The sequence below is a fragment of the Vicugna pacos genome, chromosome 5, assembly GCF_048564905.1.
Source record: "Vicugna pacos chromosome 5, VicPac4, whole genome shotgun sequence".
Classification (NCBI taxonomy): Eukaryota; Metazoa; Chordata; class Mammalia; order Artiodactyla; family Camelidae; genus Vicugna; species Vicugna pacos.
Window position 1 is genome coordinate 13481426 of NC_132991.1, and position 22814 is coordinate 13504239.

At 38.7% G+C, this 22814-nt stretch overlaps 1 long non-coding RNA gene across 6 annotated transcripts in view; it reads left to right on the forward strand.

Moving 5' to 3' along the window:
- LOC107033822 (uncharacterized) overlaps positions 1 to 22814 on the forward strand; it is a 51080-nt gene that overhangs the window by 7492 nt on the left and 20774 nt on the right. For all 6 annotated transcript variants that reach the window (XR_012072514.1, XR_012072515.1, XR_004190146.2 and 3 more), the window contains exon 2: positions 345 to 445. This is a non-coding gene — a long non-coding RNA (uncharacterized lncRNA). The remainder of the gene's footprint in view (positions 1 to 344; positions 446 to 22814) is intronic.

The following is a 22814-nucleotide window of genomic DNA, read 5'->3' on the forward strand; positions in this document are numbered from 1 at the left end:
TTAACACCTTAAACTAAAAAATACAGATTTGAGAGGAAAAAACACAAACACATTGTAGGTTGCAGTGACTTTTGTTTGGTGTACACAAATAGGAAGTCAGAAAAACATGAGTCAGTTGGAAGAAAAAAATGGAGAAAAAATGTTTCAGGAAATGGAACCTTGATTATTCTTTGAATAAAAGATAAAAAGAAGTGTATTCTGAGTTCTTTGAAGTTACAGTGTGATCCAACGTATAATTGCATTTAGTTTAACATATCATGTTGGCTTTTATTAATACCAGTTCTAGTTTTAGAGTAGCTCAGATTTTTTAAAATATTCATTGCTTTTTTCCGCTTCTGTCTCAGGCATTGCCATCTCTTCAAAACACATATCTGAAGTGTTTAGGCTTCTCATCTCAATCCAAAACTGTGCATTTGGTTCCAGTTTGATGAGAAGAAACTGAATTGTGAGTACATTTTTTTCTGACACATCTATTTTCATCCTTTGGTAAATTTGGCAACCTGTGACAGTTCTCACATTTCTGGAACTTGTCTCCCAGTTACAGAAGAAGCTAATACTGATACTATGATAAATAATAAATTATTTGACTGTTTGCAGTTCATCTGAAATGAAGTTTATCAAACTTTCTCCTCCTGCTTTCTCCACTCTCCCTCTCCCCCAACCCCAGCCCTAACACATACTCTGTGCCATGGCAGCATTTATGGTTAAGAAACTGTGATTTATAAACAGAATTCAATTGCATTAATGTTGTGTCAGTGTTTTTTCCACAGAATAATAATTTTGCAGAAGGGGCTTAGTATAACTCCTCAGTTTAACAAATAAGGAAACAGGGGTACAGTTAAGTGACTTATTTAAGCTCTCACAACAAACTAGATTACTTCTACTTAAACATTTATTTCTAAAGATTCATAGAAAATAAGAGCTTTATTGTAAATCAACACAATTCTTATGTAACATAACAAATTCAGTGATGCTAGAAAGTCTGACATAATGTCTTATGGTCAAGATGCTTATGGTAGTAAATGAGAGAAACCAAACTCAAACTAGTTTAAGAATAGAAAGGAATTTTTTTCTTTAGAGTGAGTGGAGCTCAAGTAAGTGTAAAATCCCAAAGGGTAAATTGGGTTCAGGTACAGCTGGATTTAAAGGCTCAAACATATCATCAGAATTTGCCTCTCTTTCTCTTTGGCTTTGCTTGCCGCCGTGTTGGCTTCATTCTTAGGCAGCTTTACTCACACGGTGACAAAAGTGGCTTATGTTCTAACAGTTCATTGACCCCAGTGCAGAGAGTACATCTTTCTCAGTGATCCTGACAAAGGAACTGGGACTGACTGTCATTGGCTGCCTTGGATCACATGTCCTCTCCGAGCACTTCACTGTGACTCATTAGTCAAGCCTGGGTCACATGCCCTCCTTCCCCAGCCAGTCCTAACAAAAAGAACCACTTGGACAGAAAGTTGGGGAGGAGAGGTCACAAAGGGGATATTAAGTGCTTATTACCCAGAGAGAAGTAATGAATGTAAAGCAAGCAATAACAAATGAAGTCCATTAAAAATTCCGTTTACACTTACATTAAATTGTAACTGATACAACTCAGTATTCATTTCTTGCTTAGTGATTTGGGGTTCATGATAAGCTCATTTAAAAATATGGTACCAGCACTAGAGGAGAGAATACTATAAAGGCAGAAAAAATAGAAATACACTAAAAAATATTACTGACTTTGCAAAAAAAAGATGCATTGCATGTATGTGTTTATATTGCCAGCCCATAAATGAACACAAAAGCAAATGAAAAGTGAAAACATTGAACATCTGCCAAACAATACATTAATCTAAATGTTTAATGAGTCCGTCAATCCTGCACCAGGAAAGCACTCATTATATTTTTGCAGTAGCACTTGTTTATTTTGGTTTCCATTTCATCTCAAATGCTGATGAGCTTCTACTAGCTTCACTTAATATTACTCTGTTAGAAGATATGTAATTATTCAGTTCATAAAGAGTAATGGTCTGTACACAGCCAATTCCTACCATAATGTAACTAAAACTCTTCTCATTCGTTTGTTCATTTGTTCATTTATTCATTTATTTATGTTATGTGCCAGTTATGAATCAGGAACAAGGCTGGACACTAAGATTAAAGAGATGAGTAATTTGCAGTCCCACCCCTTGAAGAAATCAAAGTACAGTATAAGAAACAGACAAGTGAAAATTTTAAGTATGCCATGTTCAGGGATCTGCACAGAGCTTTTAAAAGCAGATTAGGACCCATAGCTCTCTCAGCTGAGAGACCTGGGAAGGCTTCAGAGGAGAAGACTTAGGCAATGCTTTCCAGGGTGGAAAAGGAGTGAAGGCCAATTCTGTAGGGAACAACATGTGGAGTGACTCAGAGGCTTAGAAGAACCCTGGAAGTTTCAGAAATGGATTATAACCCTGGCTGTGGTACAGGGTGTGTACAGGGAAAGAGTCAATGTGAATGATTTTGTGTGCCAAGTTTGGACTTCATGTTGCAGATCTGAAGCCCTGGTCCCCCAACTAGAACCAGACTGACAGTAAAGAGCCATCTGGTGAACTTGCTAAAAATATAGATTGCCCAGGCCCTACTTCCAAAAATTTTGGTTCAGGAACAATCTGTTGCTACTGTTTTTTTAATTTTATTTTTTTATTGAAGTGTAGTTGATTTACAGTGTTAGTTTCAGGTTACTAAACAGCTAAGTGATTCAGTTATACATACACATACATATATATATATATATATATATATATATATATATATACACACACACACACACACATATACATATATTATCAGATTTGGGAAAACTTTATTTTAGTAAATTTGGTTTACAATGTTGTGTCAATTTCTGGTGTACAGCATAATGTTTCAGTCATACATATACATGCATATATTCGTTTTCATATCCTTTTTCATTATGGGTTACTATAACATATTGAATATAGTTCCCTGTGCTATACAGTATGAACTTGTTTATTTTATGTATAGTAGTTAGTATCTGCAAATCTCGAACTCCCAATTTATCCCTTCCCCTCTTCCCCTCGTGGTAACCATAAGTTTGTTTTCTATCTGTGAGTCTGTTTCTGTTTTGTAAATAAGTTCATTTGTGTCTTTTTTTTTCTTTTGTTTGTTTTAGATTCCACATGTAAGTGATATGGTATTTTTCTCTCTCTTTCTGGCTTACTTCACTTAGAATTATGATCTCCAGTTCCATCCATGTTGCTGTAAATGGCATTATTTTATTCTTCTTTATGACAGAGTATTATTCCATTGTATAAATATACCACAGCTTCTTTATCCAGTCATCTGTAGATGGACATTTAGGTTGCTTCCATGTCTTGGCTATTGTAAATAGTGCTGCTGTGAACATTGGGGTGCATGTATCTTTTCAAATTAGAGTTCCCTCCAGATATATGCCCAGTAGTGGGATTGCTGTATCATTTGGTAAGTGTATTTTTAGTTTTTTAAGGAATCTCCATACTGTTCTCCACAGTGGCTGCACCAAACTACATTCCCACCAGCAGTGTAGGAGGGTTCCCTTTCCTCCATGGCCTCTCCAGCATTTATCATTTGTGGACTTTTAATGATGGCTGAAGAAGAATCTGTTTCTTAAAAGAGTTCCCTACCATGATTCTGGAGCACATCCAAGCCTGGGAGCCACTGTTTGTGGGCAGCAGGGATCCATCAGAGGCTGTAGGGAAGAGATTAACACATTTTGGAAAGATAGTTGTTTTGCCAGTGGAAAGTTGCAGTAGAGCAGGTCAAAACAGGAGATGGAGAGACCCAATAGGAGAGCGCTGTGATAGAACAAATTAAGAAATGGCAGGTACCTGCACTGTAGCAGAGACAGTGGGGTGCAGAGGCAGATGTTCAGAGAGATTTCTGAGAAATGCAGTCAGCAGCACTAGATCTATTTGATGTGGGAAGTGAAGGGTGTGCGTGGGAGGTAGGGGGTGGAATTAAGTCTGTCAAGGGTGCCCTTGAGAACTGGGAGTGAGAGGTAAGCAGGAGGCGTGGCTGTGTGTTCAGCAGTGTGATGTTAGCTCAAGGTGGGGGGCCAGGCTGGAGCTTGCTGTGGGCAGGAGGCCAAGGCTTGGGCCTGGGCCATCCAGGATCCAAAGGCTCAGATTTGCAAACCTCAAGGTTGAAAACTTGTGGATGACTCCTCCCCTAGGGACACCTCCCTTCTCAGTGCCATCTGTGATCCTTACCAATAGTCACCTCTCATAGGTTTGATAGTAGCCTCTTAGGCTTTCTCTCTAGCTTATAAACTTCCTGAAGCCAGGAATTATGTGTGCCTACATGTTCTCAGAGCCTAGCCTTGTGCCTGCACATATTTGATGTCAACATTTCTGGGTGAATGAATTTTATTAACTGAATAATTACAGCTACAAAAACCTCATTATATCTGTATAGGCCTCGTGTGTGTGTGTGAAAGAGAGAGCGAGAGAGAGATTATATAAACTTGTATTTCTGTAATTCTGCATGCTTCCTTTATTACTTTCCAAAATGCACATTTTTATGATTAATTGGAGTATGGAAAATACATTGCTTTCTTCCAAACATTAATTATTGCAAGGTGCCTGTGTAATTAGTGAACCAGGCAATCTCCTACAGATATTAACTTAGATTCCACCAGAAAGAGCTTGCTTAATAAAAAAAAATTATTTTGAAAACTTTCAATCTAATTAATTAAAGACAAAGAACAATTTTCAGTGCAGTTATCCAAATAAGCATTTGTGGATCTAGAGAGATTGTTTTTAAGTAGAGCAGTGTGATCACTTTAAAGGATCTATTTATCTCTTTCTCATGTGATGCTGTATAGAATAAATAAGAGAAGCTTTACCCAAGCCCCAAAGGAGTCACTGCCATGGAAAATAAACAAATAATAGAAGGACAGAAAACGTTAAGACTTACTTGATGGTTACATTACTCCTCACGTATATACTTGTGTTCTGTTCATTGATGGATGTTTCCTTTTTCGTTCATTCTCCATTGTCTTTGCCTTCCTCACTGCAGATAAGTGCCCTCTGAGTACCTAACAGGAACATCCTACTTATGGAGTTAAAAATCAACAGGAAACTCAAATAGTTACAACTTTTCTTTGTAATCTGCTCTCATGAGAAAGAGCAGTGACAAGTAGGCAAGCTAATGTCAGTGATTTCAAAGTATGACTTCCAAGCATATATGGGAATAAACTTCAGATAACCAGAAAACATAAACCAGCAAAGATACTGGCTAAAACTGAGGAAGAAGTATGTTTTGGATTCTAATGTCTACCTTTCAGTCTGGTTATTTGGAATGGGTCCCTGCCTACAGATAATGAGCTGCCCCTCTCTGAGCCTGTTTGATCCTTTGTTACTTCCCTGTGTGTATTGATGATGTGTCCCTTTGATGTGGCCTAATTATCATGAAAATCTATAACTTCCTGTTTCCCCTGATCTCCAGGAGACTGGTTTATGCCTCTCTACTTATCCTTTATGAAGTATGTGTGCTCGTCCCCTCTATGGACTCAACTCCTTTTTGTGACCCTTTATTCTGTATGCACTATCTGTTACACCTTACTGGCTTTCCCCAATCTCTGGTTTTGGCTTCTCTGATCTGCTTTGACCATTTGCTACCCAAAGCTCAGCATAACGCACTGCACTAGAGCCTTAGTGTGCTGATCATTTGCCTCCTTGCTCTCAAATCCATTCATTCCTTGCCGTTCTCTTGCTCTGTCTATATGGAAGGAAGCTGATTCCTGCCATCTCCATTTCCTAGACTCACTTGCCCATGCCAGAAAGGAATGAAGACAATGAAAAATAAAAAGATAAATTAGGAACACTAGCAGCAGAAGAGGAGAAGCCAAGATATTTCTCTCTTTCTCTAGTTCAGGGAGATTCTCCCACAGTGACTGCTTCTCCTCTGTGATTCCCATTTGAGGTCCAGCTGGGGACGATGGCTCCAGCATTCTCTTAACACAACCCCTCTGTTGGTCTCTCCGACCCTAGGGATGGAGGGTAGAGGCTTCCTGCTATTGCTCCTCACTGGGGTGCCCCTCCTTCCCCAATTGGGCTTTCCAGCCCATCCAACACCTTTGTAACTAGGTCTTCATATTAAATTCCCTCAACTGAACCACCTCACTTAGGCTCTGATTTCTGACTGGTCTCCAGAAATAATACTTGGCAAGTTGTTGGGTAAAAAACAAAATAATTATTGTCATCACAGTAGGTATTGTGAGGTTCACATCCCAAAATGTTGAGCAGAGATGTGAAACAACTACTGCACATGCTGTTGGAAATATAAAATACAATGGAAACACAATCTTTTAATTTTTTGAAAAGGGACTTTCATTTAGTTCTTATCTTCATTCATTAGTAATCTCCCATCAATAGGGAAACCATGGGGAATAGAGCAGAGTGAACAGAGTCATGCCCACGCTGAGTCCAAAATAGTTCCTGGCATATTTGCCTGCACAAAAGAAAGATGTAGTCAGCACCCAGCGTAGGTAACAAAGTACATTTAACAATGTTAATGTTAAATAACAGTGTGGGCTCCTGCTGCTCTCCCCCCAGAAACTCCTTCTGCATTGATTTAATCTTTTTGTGACATGAAAGCAGTCACATGTGTTACATGGAAGAGTCCAGAACAGTTGTCAGTGGCCCAGATCGCCTAACAGTGACCTGTCCTATGAGATAGGTTTCAAAATCAAAGTTTTGTGCTCTGAGAAAAGTTGAGGCTGTGGTTTCATGACCTTGGGTAGAATTCAGTTCATCATGTCTAGCTCCTAAGTATATTCTGCTCTGGTTTTGTTAAAATGGAGCGGAACTAGAATCCACGAGGCGGGCAAATTTTATTTGTCAGCCAGCAGTGAGCCGTGTATTAGATTCCTGGCACTGTCACAACAAAGAACCAAACTAGGGACTTCAGCCACAGAAGTGATTGTCTCACAGTTCTGGAGACTGGAAGTCTGAGACCAAGGTGTTGGCATGGTTGCTTCCTTCTGAGAATTGAGGGGAAGGTTTCATTCCAGGCCTCTCTCCTAGTTTCTGGTGGCTTGCTGGCAATCTTCGGTGTTCCTTGGCTTGCAGGAGCATCGTCGCGATCTCTGTCGTCATCTTCCCAGTCAAATCTCTACCACTTGGTGACATTTAAGGTCACATATAGGAAAAGAAAGTTAAAATTTCTTACACACTTACTTCTATCGCCTGAAATTCATACCTGCTACTCAGGGGAAACAGAGATCTGGGTTCAGATCAGGAGTCTCTCTGGGGACAGTGGTTCCAGCTGTGTGTGCCACCAGTCAGTTACTCATCATTTGTGAACCTTGGATTCGTCGTCATTAAAATGGAGATGTTAAATTAGGTTGAACCTATGAAACTGACATTTTTGTAGGTCAAAAATCATTGCGTATTAGCAATTTCATATGATTCAACTTCATACCTACTACAAAGACATAAGGAAAAAATACTAAATAGAATAATATTCTAGCAATGTCCTTAATGTTCATTAAGAGCCTAATGAGGTACATGATTTATTAAGAGATATGTAAATAAAACCCTGTGGTCTAATGGTCATAGTATAATCCGAGCTTAAAATATCTGCCCCCTGCCACACAGAGCATGAAAGGCCTGTCCCGAGTCCTCTTTTCTGCTGCCTCCCTCCTTCCTCCTTTCTTTCCTCCTCCTTCTTTAAGTTGAATTCTTATTCTCTTTCTTCCTTTCCTTTTTAACATTTAATTTATTAAATAGCTGATATGTTTTCACACTTCAGAAACCAAAAAATGTAAAAAGAAAACATCTCCCGTACCATCGCTGTCCTCCATCTGTCCCAAGTACTGTCTCTTATGTGTTTCCTGAGTGGTAAGCACATTGAAATGTGTATTGTTCTGTGTGAGTTAAAAAAAAAAAAAAGCTTTGCAATATCTATTTGTATGCATATGAATATGAATATGAATATATTATCTGTTTGGAGTCCAAGGCTATCAGTTGATGAATGATAAGCCGGGACCCACAGGAATCCAGCCCCTTTGTCCAAGGTCACTCTCAGAATCAGTAGCAGGGCAGGGACAGTAATAATACTTATCCAGTGCTCTACAAAGCCTCACATTACAAATACTAACTTTAAACGTAAATAACCTATTTTGTTAGGCAAATATAACCTTATTTATTTATTTATTTTTGGTTTGTGGGCAGTGGAAGCCAGGACAAAGTACCTCATTATTCACAGCTTTGTATGTGAATTCTCCCGCCTGCTAAAAATTTACTTACAACCCCCAAATCAATACCCATGGCATTTTCATGGTCATTCTGAGAGATGAGCAGAGAGGCAAAAATGTGAGGTCAGACAAGGTAATACTTGGCTTTCTTGTTTCTAATACTACACACAAGTGTCCTTTTTGTGGTCCATTTAATGCTGCGTTCTTCACATTTCTGTGCTTTTTGTGGGTGATTTGGCTATTTAAAATGGCCCCCAAGCATAATGCTGAAATGCTGTCTCCCCCTCCTAAGTACAAGAAGGCTGTGCTGTGCTTTATGGAGAGAATACAGTGTTAGAGAAGCTTCTTCAGGCATGAGTGGTGGTGTTGGCTGTGAGTTCAATGTTAATCAACAATATACATTGACTCATGTGTCTTTAAACAGAAATACACATGAAACAAGATTATGGGTTCAGTTGACAAAAAATACTGTGACCAGAGGCTTGCAGGAACCTAACCCTGTATTCCCCTGGGAGCGGTGGTTCAGTATTCGCTAATTCAGTGTTCACAGCAACCTTATAGAAGATAACTACTGCGACAACACATAAAGTCAAGTTTTCCTAGCTTACTTTTTAGTTCTTAGTGTCAGTTTATGTTTCTTGAATATGGTAGCTATGCTATCATAGCCCACATTCTTGAATTAAAAAAAATAAATCTCTCATGGACTGCAAAAATGGCCCCTAAATGCAGTTTTGGAAGGAATGGACTTAAAGCCATTATTGATTTGAGTAGTTCAAATATCTTACCACTTTAATAGCCTTTGAGCCATTATGAGATAGACAGTGTGGCAGTAGCTACAAAGTTTACAGTTCCTATAGGAGTGTTTATATTTCTTATTAGTGTTAAAGAAGAAATTTACAGTAATCTTCAGTAGGGAATTGTGACTTCATTTCATTGTATCAACAGCATGGAATTCAACCCAATTTTGCCATTGATAGAAAATGCAGTTTTTGTGTTAATTGCAATAAAAACCAAGTGTTGCTTAGCAAATTTTTACTCATTATCCCAAGTGTTGGTACAATTTATGTATAACATATATGCTATATGTTATGTAGAGGAATGGATATAATTCCTTGTGATTTGTTAAAATGTAGGTATTTTCAGCAGGAATAACCTATTAAACTTTATTGATTTCTTATATCAATGATATTTATATCATTTTGGACCATTATACTTTATAAATAGACAAAGACAATTTGGGACAATTATACTTCAGTATGAATGAGTTTACCAAATGTTTTCCTGACTGCAGATTCTGATAGAAGACTTTGGTAGTGAGAAATAGGTTGGTAGGAGTAGGAAGAAAAGTTCAGGCGGAGATAGGGAGCTAATCTGTGAAAATAACATGTTACGGGTTGAACTGTGTCCTTCTCAAAAAGTTATGTTGGAGTCTTAACCCCCGGTACCTCAGAATGTGACTTTATATGCAGATAAGGTCTTTACAGAGGTAATTAAGTTAAAATGAGATCATCGGGATGGGCACTAATCCAATATGACTGGTGTTCATATTAAAGGGGGAAATTTGGATACAGAGACAGGCACATACAGGAAAACAAAGATTTTCTCTTCTCCCCACTTCCCTAGAATTGTGCCTGGGGGGTTCCCCAGTTCTCCCCTGGTCATTCCTTCTGCTTCTGCTCTTTGCTGGCAGGGGATGGTAGCCAGAAAAGATGGCTGAGATGGTGATTTCACTGCCTTTGCCTCAGCCGGGAGGGCGCGCATCCCCTCAGCTCTCCAGCAGGTCGTATACCCCACAGACCACTTTCTCTGAAACCGCTAAGGCTACTCACTGCCAGCTTCCTCACTGGTCCTCCTGGGTCCAGACCCCTCCTAGTCTCAGGAAACAGAAATGTTTGGCTCTAACATACTGTACACAATCCAAGTCTTGAGTCCTTTCAAGGCACTGGCTTTGAAATTTCAAAAGCTTAATCTTTTGCCTTCAATAGACTCTCCTCTTAAACTCTTCCCTGCTTATGGTTTTGAAGTCTATTTTGAAATGTGAAAATATCAGGAATTAACTCTGTGTTTCCTTTCATTCTTTTCATAAGGCAATAAAGGCAAAATAATTAGTAGCCTGAAGGATGAGGGTACAGGGAGGGGTAGAGATAACAGGAAAGAACAGATGGGAAAGAGGGGGACGTCAGTGACTGTTCAAAACACTGTCTTGCCACGTGTATTTGTTGTTTTCTCCTCTTCCCCCTCCTCCTCATTTTATTTGTTGTTCTTTTCTCACCACAGCCTCTCAGGTAGTTCTCAAGCTTGAGGATGTCCAAGAACTACCTAGGGTAGTTGCACAGACCTCACTGTCTTTGAAGAAGACCTCTCTGGACCAATGGAAATGGCTAACACATAGGCTCATATTCCTTTTCATTTGTGGACACATACAGACTGAACTAAGAAATAGAAGGAAATGTTTTAGGTGAATAAGACTGAAATTTATTTTTCAACCAAGAGTTGACTAGCAGCCTGGGGCTGATTGAGTAGCAAAGCCTATTGTAACTGCAGCCCTGTTGCCTTTTGGCTCTGCCTGTGAAGCAGTTTTTAGACACAGGTAGGGTGCGGGGCCCTTATCTAGGCAAGACTCATGTAAGACAGAAATCCATCAAAACAACATGACAGATCAGAGAGGAGAGTCAGGCAGACTGCACTGCTGTGCTGCATCTGAATTGCTAAGGAGAGGAGAGATGGGAGACACAGTGTAATTAGAGGCATTTTAAGCTCCCTCGTAGGAGGAACAGCAAAATATCCTATATTTGAAACTGGAATGGGGACCTGAAGTTCTAGGGTTGTGGTGGCAGGGACCGGGAATGTGGGGAAGCGAAGACTGAAAGGAAAAAGGCACAGCGTGTGCTCATACTCTGAGGGAAGGGGTTTGATCAGATGCTTCGAAGAATGAGAAGAAACAGTTCTAGGAGAAAGGAATAGTAAAATAACATTTCTCCCAAGTACAATGAGAGAGGGAAGGCCAGAGAAGAAAGAACGAGAGATTGAGGGGGAGGAGGTGGCGAGGGCAGGGGTGATGGGGCAGAAAGAACTAAAAAGAAAGCAGATTGAATATTTACAAGACGTAAAATAAGAATTGATTTTTTTAAGGAACAGTATTTCACTATACAATGTCTCGGCATGCCATTAAAGTTTAATTTAGATTGTACAGCTTTGTCGTGCTCACTATGTATTTTTCCTAAAAATACTTTAAAAAGTGCTAACCAACCTTCTTGGCCACAGTTCAGAGTACGATTGTGGAGCCTCATATAGACCCAGAGAGTTTCTCCTCCTAAAGGCTGATTTTGTTCTCTACCTGATCCTGCCAGACTGAAGAAATGAGCATGAGTTGTTTTTTCAGCAAAGAGCAACTCTCAAAACTGCTCTGGTGCTGAGAGGAGAGGCAAAAATACCAGTGTTTCAAGTTTCTCCTGTAAAAGCTTTCTCGTTCAAATCATCCCTCACAGCCGTATAGCACTTTATACTTTTAAAGCACTTTCAGTTGCATTACCTCATCTGAATTTTAGTAAATTCTGTCATAAAGGGCATTTTCTATATGGTGTGTTTGTACATACTGCTTTTTCCATCACCAAACCCAATAAAACCAGTTAGACATGGTTAATTAGTTTCTTATACCCTACATACTCTCAGCCTTTCACTATTTTCACTTAAGTGTTTGTTTTGTTTCATTTTTTCTCTTCTAACTAGGGAGCATTTTATGCTGCTGATCAGTTCTCCCGACTGTCCAAATTTCTAGTCTTCCACTTAACAAAGTAACAGAAGACATCTGAGACCTAGAAAAAGTCTCAGTTGAGGTGGGTCTCAGGCTGTCTGTGTCATAGCCAGCTGCCCCGGCTGGCCGTTCGTTGGTAGTGTGAGAGCCGCTGCAGCCTTTTTGTGCTGTTGAGGAACATCAGCACTATCAGCCAAAGTTTCAAAGCCAGCCTAGACCTGGCTGTGAACCCTGGATGTGCCACTTACTAGCTATGTGGCATTCTCCATAAAGTGATGATGTCCACTTAATATCATTTGTCAAGTTTCTAAGTGCAGTAGAGTTCCTGCCACACAGTAGGCATTGAATGAATGTCAATTCCTCCCCTTACCTCACAGAAGGAAGACAGTTGAAAAGTGGAGTCACCCAATGGTTTATGTGACAAGGGCTGGAGTTTGAGCTTTTTAACAGAAGTAGAGATGGGAACACTTTGCAAAAACTCAGGGTAATTGTGTGCATTGCTAAACTCTGACCAGTCCACCAAGTCCACTGAAACCAGGGCATCTGCTGACACCCCAGTGGATGACATAGTCCCCATCAGGTAGGTCATGAGGCACCTGCATACCAAAGTCCCCAGTTGGCCCCAGATGCATACCATAGTCCCAAAGAAGACCATTCCCACCAGCCCCGTAATTACACAACAGCAAACACAGATATCAGCCAGGCAACATCACTCAGACATTTTACTTTCCTGATATGGGACAAACAGTTTTGAGTGTTTTTGCTTTAAAAGATCTATCTCCTTTCTCCTTTCTTAAACCTCGTCTCTGGGGATTTCCTAGACCCGAACCTCTGTCTGAGTCAAGTTCCCTGCTTTTCTATTCAGATCTCTTCCACTCAGTTCTCAATCTTAGGTCTCTAATAGTCTTTATTTTTTTTTAACAGCATATAGGAAGAACTAGTGTCATAGCCTCTGGGGAAAAGCCTTGGCCTTTATTCCCCTATGGAAGAAAGCAAACGAAAGCCCACCCACTTCGAACTTAACACAATAGATATTGATTTTCTGCCTAAAGAGCAAAACAGAGCTGGGAGAAGTGGACTGGAAGATAGGAAGGGTTTGCTTCCACAGAGGAAATGATCTCTCTGTGACAGACAGTGGCTTGGTTTCTAAAAGCATGTGTAGAGTACATACATTGGCCAAATATTTCATTGGATGCCAGAGATACAAAGGTAAGTAGAACACAGTCCTTACCCTAGGACATCAAAGCCTACTTGGAAGGACAAGTGACACCCATAATGCAGCCTGTCATGACTGTGACAGATGCTAAAAAAAGGCTCAAAATGACAAGCGCTCTGGAGTCATAGAGAGGAAGTAGTGAACTCTAACGGCAGGGGACGGGGCTAAGAGAAGGCTTCACACAAGGGGCAGTGCTGATGCTAATTAGAATCTCCACGTTGGTCCTAGCCAGCAGTTATTTTCTGAAAATGAAATGAATCAGGGAATTTGTTGATATTTCTGGTCTGTCCTAATTTTTATTTTTTCTTTTTAATGATCTTTTCAATTTATTCATAAATTTCTGTTTTGCAGATGTGTGTGTATATATGTGTGTGTGTGCATATATACTTACATGCATTATATTTATATATATGTGTATGTACCTGTATATATTATAAATACTGTGCTTTCTTTTGTGACTCTAGCTTCTGCTTCTCTCACGTATGGTCAAGGGTTAAAATATGCTTGAAGCTATGCTGCTTCTCCATAGAAGATATCAGTGATGATTTCTTCTAAGTGAGCTGAACCTGGGGTCAGTGTGTATTTTATATATATATAAATATATTTATACCTCTTTTTATATTAATCCCACAAATACCTTCCTTTCTTCCTTTCTAAGACTTTCACCTTTATTTGCTGCTCAGTATTTTCTTCACCCTGCTTTTCATATAGTTTGCCAGCATCATGCAGCCTGTAACCGAGCAACATGCCCCAGGATCCCTTAAAAGAAATACCTGGAGAGGCCCAGTATTGTGGTCCTAGTATGCAACCCCTGTTGTTACTTTCCAAGCTTCGTGCAATTCTGCAACTTCAAAATAGGTTTGCACTTTGGGACGTGCTGCTCTCTTTATTGTGAGGAGATGCTCTATGCCCTGCCCTGCTCTCTTGATCGCCCTTAAGAGTATTTTCTGTTAATGGAATATTTCCTGGAGCTCTCTGTTTCAGCCTGTCTAGAGCTGTCTGTCCTCGAGCTGTCTCTGAGTCACACTGATCCAAGGAAACAGGATTTGTCCTGCTCACATTTTAATAGGAAGAGAGCTCGAAGTAGTGTAACCTGGCAATGATTTCTTAACTGAACCAAAAACTACTTTCTGTGCAGTTCCTATAAGTGATCTCCCGAGCTGCTGCTACTTTGTCATTCCATGTCTGTTCTCGGGGAGGGGGTCAGCCTCGGTTGAAGCTTACCTCACCTCCCTGTATTACACGGGCCACAAAAGCACTTTGCAGACTATAATGCATCATACAAACTGAGTCTTACTGTAATTATGTTAGAAAGAGCAACCCACCGAAGAGTCAAGTCTGTGTGCGTAGATCATACCCACCTCTCTGTCCTTTATCACCATTTACGGAAACTACTTTGGGACTCAGTTGCTTATTGTTCCTCGTGGTCATTAAGAGGCTACTCATGTGACTGCAGAAGAGTCCAAAAGAGACTTCAACTTTTCAGGAGTATTCCTGTATTTTTTTAAAAATATGATAAACATTGATTAGTTTAGGGGATCTGTGTTTTTTATTATCATCTATAGTTTTTTCCTGCACTGGTAAATGTCTTCAAATTAAAAAACTTAAAAATCCTCTCTGAGCAGAACTGCATACCTGCTAAAACATACATGGTTAACATACGAGAACAGGGACCAAATCCTTCTGAATCAACTGGCTCCTGAAGGTAACTTTATTTTTCTTTAATGGAGGTACTAGGGATTGAACCCAGGACCTCATGCATGCTAAGCATGCGCTCTACCTCTGAGCTATACCCACCTCCTGAAAGGTAACTTCTAAATCTCTCACATTTACCATTTTTCTTTTAAAAAAATGTTCATTTAAAAATTTTTCTTAGCATCCCCTCCCCTGTTTATGCTAAGAATACCTACTATGCTTATCTGAGCATATTTATAATAGTAGGCAACTGGAAATGGTAGGCACCAGGTGCAGACACTAAGAATGTAAGTCTGATGATTGATAATGTGCTGATGAAAATATTTTAAATTTTGAAAGTGGCATACTGAATTGTATATTACACCATGATTAAAATGAGGTGCACATTGTATACATGCTGTGCATGTATGGGTGTGGGGGGGTAAAATTGGGTAGGAATATGAAGAAACAGTAAGTCTATTTAGCATAGAAAGAAAAATGAATGTCCTTATGTTTATGTCTTCGTGCCGTGAAGCTTTCCTTTGCTTCCCATTCCTTTTTTTTTAATATATTTTTATTGCAGTGTAATCAGTTTACAATATTGTGTCAATTTCAGGTGTACAACACTTCAGTCATATAGGAACCTACATATATTCATTGTCATATTCTTTTTCACCATAAGTTACTACAGGATACTGAATATGGTTCCCTGTGTGCTTCCCATTCTTTCAACTTTGTGCTTTCTTCTGTGACTCTTCTGCTTTTCTGGCATGTGTTCAAGTGTTTACCTGCTAGACTCCATGCTCCTTCTGTTAGGCATTCTGGCTATACATGGTGATCTCTTCTACATAAGCTGAAAATGGGTCGGTGCACAGATCTCTGTCCCTTCCTCCTTCATTTCCATCTCTCTGAGGTGTGAGCTGTCCTGAGAAGCACCTTAAGGATCAGGCTTACCTCATTCCCTGATACTCTCTTTCCACCCAGCCCATGAGTGCAGTGAGGAGACCCTGCCAGGGAAGGTCCTCCTGAACTTCAGCTCTCCGCTTCTTTGCATGGAGGGCCCGGTCTACAATCTGTCTTGGTGCAGAATTAAAAATCACCTTCCTGATTCTCTCCTTTGGATCAGGATCCTTATCCCATAGTTCCTCTTAAGCTATTATGGTTTCCCCTTTTATGGTATGTTGTGTACCTTTTGAGTCATGTTCCTGGAATTTTTTGCTTGCTTTGCAGTAAGAGTTACACAAAACTCTGAGAATTTAGAAATGCTAGTGCTCCCCCATTCTCAGGAGTTTTTTACTTTAAAAATGTCATTGTTAATATATAGTATATGGATATGTATAATACACATGAATATATGTGAGTATATTTATATTATATATATAATGCCAAAGTATGTGCCACAATTATAAAATCATGTGTTAGAATGGTAAACACTTAATTAATGAGAGAGGTTTTAATGTGGTGATAAATACTGGGTGAAAGAGAAATAGTTGTTAGTTTAGAGGCCCTCAGTGGACTGGCAAATTTTATTTTTAAAGGGGAGAAAAATAGGTTGCAGTGTTAAGATTTGATAAGGCTGTGTGGTAAATGCACGTGTGTTCCTATATTAGTCTCTGTTACTGTCTGTGTACACCAACAATTTCAGAATTTTTTTAATGTCGCTGTTAACAACTTATTACATTGTGCTGGTCATTTGAACTTTTTGATTGAAATCTTACAGGAACCAGCAGTGAGAGAATTTTGGAAGTGAAAGGGGAGGGAACCTATACAAAGCAAGTAGTTGAGAGATACAGAGAACAAATTTATATATATTAAGAAAATTACGAAGAGGAACTGAAGTTAAGTGCAATACCTAAAATTGCAATAGAGGAATTAAAAATAGTGAGACCTTCATATTGGGGGGGAGGTTGTGAGGGGGGGTGAACTAAGCACTCATGTATCAGAATGGGAAGGAAGTCCACAGATAAAGTCTGTCTGTTTGATAAATAAAGAAGTGGCGATATGACTATATTATTGAGAGATAGGGAAGTAACCACCCAAAAGAATTTTTAAAACTGTAGCTGTTACAAAGTTAAACTTGGTTGCTTTTCAGGTGTGGGTCCAGTAGGGTTTGGGTGGAAGGCAAAGGGGTGATGTTGGGCTGGGAAGTAGCAGCAAGGCATTCTTACCTTTTGCAATAAGTTCTTCAGCACTATTGGGTTTTTTTTTTAATTTTGTAAACATGCTCTGATTAAAAAAGTGTTTTTAAAGATAACACAATAGTAAGACCATCAGACCCAAGAAAATGTCTGTCTTCAATAATCTGATCAAGTAACTCTTCACTTCTTAAGCTATGTTGTCTGCATGCAAATAGTGTTTACATCTTCATTTTTCAGTTAGTATCCTAGAATTATCCTTATTTTGTTTTTAATTCTGTGTTTCTTTTCTTTCTTTTAATTTTTGCTTCCTGCGAACATTTTAGAAATAATTTCTCTATATAAAAATTTGAAAGCAGTTTATTCATTTACGGAAAGTTTGTTTCTCATAGACTATTAAGTAAAACAAGGAAGGCAATTCAACTGGCTTTCAAACATGCCTTTGACAAATATGTATAGGAAGTAGAGCCGGGCCTGAGGGCTGAGGAATAGAGGAGCTGCTAATGTGTTTGGGGGGGGAGGGAATGATAAAAATGTTTTAGACTTATAGAGAGTGGTGATGGTTACCCTTCTTTGTAAATTTACCAAAATGACTGAACTGTACACTGTCAAGGGGTGAATTTTATGATACATGAATTATATCTCAATAAAAAAAAGTCCAGGAAAAATACTGCAAGGGAATAAACTAAAATGATAATCAGTATGTGTTTTATATATATGTGTGTGTGTGTGTGTGTGTGTGTGTGTGTGTGTATACATACATATACACTGTCATCTACTTCCCAAAGTTTTGGTAATGTGATAGTACTTTCATAATTTCAGACATATTTTAAAGTGGTGTCATTATCTTCAGTGCTATCTTCAGTGCAATCTTCATGTATCTAATTTTTCCTCCTAATTCCATAATACCTTTCTCGTGTATTCTAAAGTGCATAATTACTCACATTTTAATCCGTTTTCTTTATAGTTTGGGGTTTGGTATTACTCTCATTCTTGTTTGGCTTTTTCTTTTCATCATCTTGTTGCTGTCAGATTTTTACATCTGTTTTGCTCTTTGTGCTGCTTTCTTCACTCACTAGAACACTTTGCTGCTTTCCTTGAGAGCTCTCCCTGAAACACGTATAAATGCCTTAACCAAATTGTGACTTCCTGAAAAAGAAGCTGGACTTTTCTGCCTTGAAGCATTCCTCAGTCTAATCAAAACTGGCAGGAAATCTGGAGGAGAGGGGGAAAGGAGCACAGGGAGAGTAAGAGGAGGAAAAACTGATATTTATTGAGCCCTTTTTCTATGCCAGGCTCTGTCCATGCATTTTCTCAATGCTCCCTCTAGCCAGGAAGGCACTGCTACCATCTTCGTTTCAGTGTAGACTCTGTGGCTCAGATAGGTTAAGTAACTTGCTCAAGGTAACACAGCTGGTAAATAGGCAAGTGTCAGAGCCAGTCCTAACTTCAAAACCAGTGCTCTCTCCTCTACACCTTCATTTTTAGTTAGATCAATTCTATTGAGAAATATTACCAAGATGGCCTCCAAAAAGTTATATCTACTTGTAGCAATGATTAGTGGATTTTCGTGTTTATTGGTCATTTGTATATTTACCATTAGCAGACTTTCTTATGTGTGTTAGCTGCTTATATAATTTCATCTCTGAATTTACTACTTCTTTCCTTTTCCTGTTCTCCTGTGTTTTTGTTGCTTATGATTCTTACTGATTTGCAGTACTCTGTATAATGGCTAATGAGTCTTTATTTTTTATGTTATAATTATGACCTCCTAGATTGCCATTCACCTCCTAACTTTGTTTATAGCACTTTTACATGTAAAACAATTATAATTTCACATTTTAAATATGATTATAAATTTAGTGTTACTCTAAACAATGATTTTACCACGCTGAGGTTATGAAAGCATTTCTGTGAATTTAGTTACTAGTAGTTTTATAATTTTCTTTTTTACTAAAATACGTTCAGGTCCTTGATCTGTCTGAAATTTAACTTAGTATATGGTATGTATGTTCTTTCTCTTAAACAATAATCTGTTGTCCCAAATCAATTCATTTTATTTTATAAACTGATTTTGTATGCTACCTTTGTGGAATATGCATGCATACACATACATACACTAAACTGAGATACACACATATATAAGAATCTGCCTCTAAATTTTCTAGTCTGTTCCATTATTTTTTATTTTTTTATTTTTGCCTATTCCTAAACCAGTACCATGTTGTTAATTTTGATATTTGGTAGGACAAATCTCATCTTCTTGCAGTATCTTTTAAATAAACAAATTCACAAATGAATAAATAAAATTTGCACCCAAAGATGCTAAATGACTTGCTCAAATTCATGTATAATTTAGGGATAGAATTCAGAGAATAATCTCAGTATCTTGAGTTTGGGTCATGGATTCATTTTGTTTAACAGATTTTTATTGAGCACCTATTGTATGCCAGAAGCTGTTCTTGCATCTGAGAATTCAGCAGTGAAGGAAACAAAAAAGTTTATGCTCTCATGAAGCTAACACATGTTCAACATTATTATTCATCTTCAAATAGATATATTCTCTGTATACCTCTGCTAAATTTCCCAGTTCTTGAGAAATAAATCTCAGTTATTACTTCAGCAAAATTAAAATTAAATCTTGTACTTTCTATTTCATAGCCTCTTCTCCTTGCATATAAAAAATTTTAACTCTATAGTTTCATTTCTCTTTTTTTAATGCAAAGTAGTTTCTCTTCTATATCCAAGTTTGGTTTCTAAAAATCTTTTTGTAGAGAGTTCACTGTTAAGGAGCTTAAGGTTTTGTGAGGAAAATTAGTTTAGGGAAATCAAGGTCACAGATAAACTATAAAAAATACATATTTTCCTTAAACAGTAATTAAAATAATACATTTAGCACATACTATGCATCTGAAATCAGTAAGTAATTTTCCTTCACCATTTCTTGCTCTGGTGGAATTTTTCAGAACTTCCCTTTTATAAAATTTCCAAAGATGTATGATTATTTTCTCTAATATTCATGATGAGTCTTTTTTTTCCCTATAAGTTCTGGTCATTGCATTTCAAATTTTATGACTTGGAGTAGTCGATTCCCACCATCTAGTCCCAAAATGACCCCAGAGAAAGAGAGTAAGATGATGGGAGTTAGATGCAATTATATATTTGGGCTCTGAAGTTATACAGATCTGGATTCAGAGCCAGCTTTGCCACAAAATCACTGTGTGACCTTAGGCAGGTGAGGTCACCTCTCTAAATTAGGATCTACTCCTGTAGATTGGTGAGAATAATACTAGTGCTTCATAGATTGTTGAGAAAATCAAATAAGCTAGAACATGTAAAGTTAACAGCTTAGTGCTTGTCACGTGATACATATTCAGTGTCAGCCAATACTATTATTATCAAAATGTTTGTCAATATCCTTCCACTACAGAGAGCAGTGGTTCATTTAGGTGGCAGAAGTAAGGGTGCTGTGAGGATATTCGTAGAAAAAAGGACTTTAAGAATGCCCTGATGATTCAGGGCAAGTGATGAAGTTGGTCCTCGTGGACGCTGGCCGTCATTCAGGGACTAGAGGCATTCAGTGAGGAGTTGTTGATCTGAGTCATTCTGTTGCCTTGGCAAGTTCAGGGATCCCATTATTGCAGTGACTCAGCATCCCTCTGTCTGCCCTGCCACCATTCCTATTTCAACTCACCAATTTCTCAACTCTCCTATGAATACCTTGTAATTTTAGCTTACCATGGCTTCTGCTTGTTCGTAACCACTTAATCATCTTTTCTGATAATTCAGAGCTTCACCTTATTCACAGTTTGTCAGTTCCGTGTCAGATTTCTAGGAGATAGTGTCTGCTTGACCCAGCAATATCCCTATTTGTATAGAGGTTCTATGCCAAGCCTCCTCATAGGCCATAACCTCATCTTCAAATCAGTTGCTTTGGGGTTTCATGCTCATTCTTGATTCCGGTCAGCTGAGATAGAATTGGAAGTTGAGGAATTAGGGAAGGGGAGGCCAGGTCGTGTGGTGTAGGATGTGACTACTCTCTCAGTAGGACCCACAGGCTTTGCATTTTCCCCAAGGAAAAAGTGAGAGGAAAGGATTCCAGGAAATCCTTTGGATGGGGCCATATGATGACTGACTTGCCCATAAACTATACCTTAGGTAAATTATATCTGATCTAGTCAACATAGCGAAAAAGGAAAGCATCACTCTTCTTTCCTCCATTCATAGTTATTTTATTATTTTGATTGATTTCAAACTTGACACAAAATGGGGAAATTATTAACTCAGAGGATCCATGAAAAAATTGAAAAGTAGATGGCTAAATCCAGTCTTTCTTCCCATATTACTTTACTTCCTGTTTTAAAGTTATACCCTATTTCTTTCCTTTCTGGTCCCCATAAACTGTGACTCTAATCTTGAGTGATCTAATGCTATCTCAATGACCTGTTTCTGGTTTACATAACACATGGCCCATATATATGGTTTATTTTTAATTCCTCTAGGCTTCGTTTGAACTCCTTTTACTTCCTTAGATTCTTCGTGTTTTACTTCCTTTAATCTCAGGATCCACATTACTTCCCCTTCCTATATTCTTCTGTCTGGAATAGTTTAAACGCCTCCAAGATGCTTCTCATTTCATTTGTATTTTACCTTCGTGGATTTCCTGGAATCCTTTCCTCTCACTTTTTCCTTGCCTCTTTGTCATTGAGCTCATGAGGTTTTCTCCTCCATTGACTCTAGACAAGGGTATCTGCTGGAGTAAGTAGTCTTAATATTCTTCCCTCAGCTAAGGTTTATCTTGGCAATCATTGTCCACTTTTTTTTTTGTGCATTTATTTTTTATCTTCACCATTTCCTGAAACTGAAATGAATAAAAGTGAAATTCATCTTCTTATTTTTATCCTGTCTCTTCTATTGACCCCTTTGTCTCATTATTCTTGTATAGAATCAGTTACGTTTATTAAGCATTTACTAGATGTTAAGCACTGTGTTAAATACTTTAGAACATCTTTGCATTACAACCCTCTGAGACAGTATATTAGTTTTCTACTGCTAATAATTCTATAACAAATCATCAAAAACTTAGTGGCTTAAGACAACACTAATTTATTCTATCACAGTTTTGGTGAGTTAGGAATCCAGATACAGGTTACCTGGGTCCTCTGTTCAGTGTCTCACAGGCTGAAATCAAGGTGTCGGCTGGGGCTGCAATCTCTTCTGGAGCTTGGGCCCTCTTCCAAGTTTACTGGTTATTGGCAGAGTTCAGTTTCTTGCAGCGAGGTGACCAAGGCCCCGGCTTTCTTGCTAGCTCTCAGCCAGGGACTGCTTTCAGCTCCAGGAGGTCATCCTCAGGTTCTTACTACATGGCTTCTTTTCTCGTGAGCTGTTTGATTCCTTCCATGGCAGTAGGATTACCTTCTTAAAGCTTACATGATCAGGTCAGGCTCACCTGAGATGATCTCTTTTTAACTCCAAGGCAACTGATTAATGACTTTATCCCAGGAGTGATACCCCATCATCGTCACTGGTGCCCCCCCCAACACTCCGGGGCAGGACATGCATGCCACAAGGAAGAAATCTTGAGGCCATCATGGAATTCTGCTCACCACAAAGAGGTGCCACTGTTGCCCCCATCTTACAGTTGTGAAAACAGTCACATGGCTTGTAAGTAACAGAGTGAGAGTAAAATTCCAGGGATTTTGATTCCAAAACCAGTGTTCTGACCCAATATACCAGACCGCCTTTATTATCTTAACTTCTGCCTGCAATATTGTTCTTATCCCTATTTCTACCTGCAAAATTGTATTTCTTCCATCT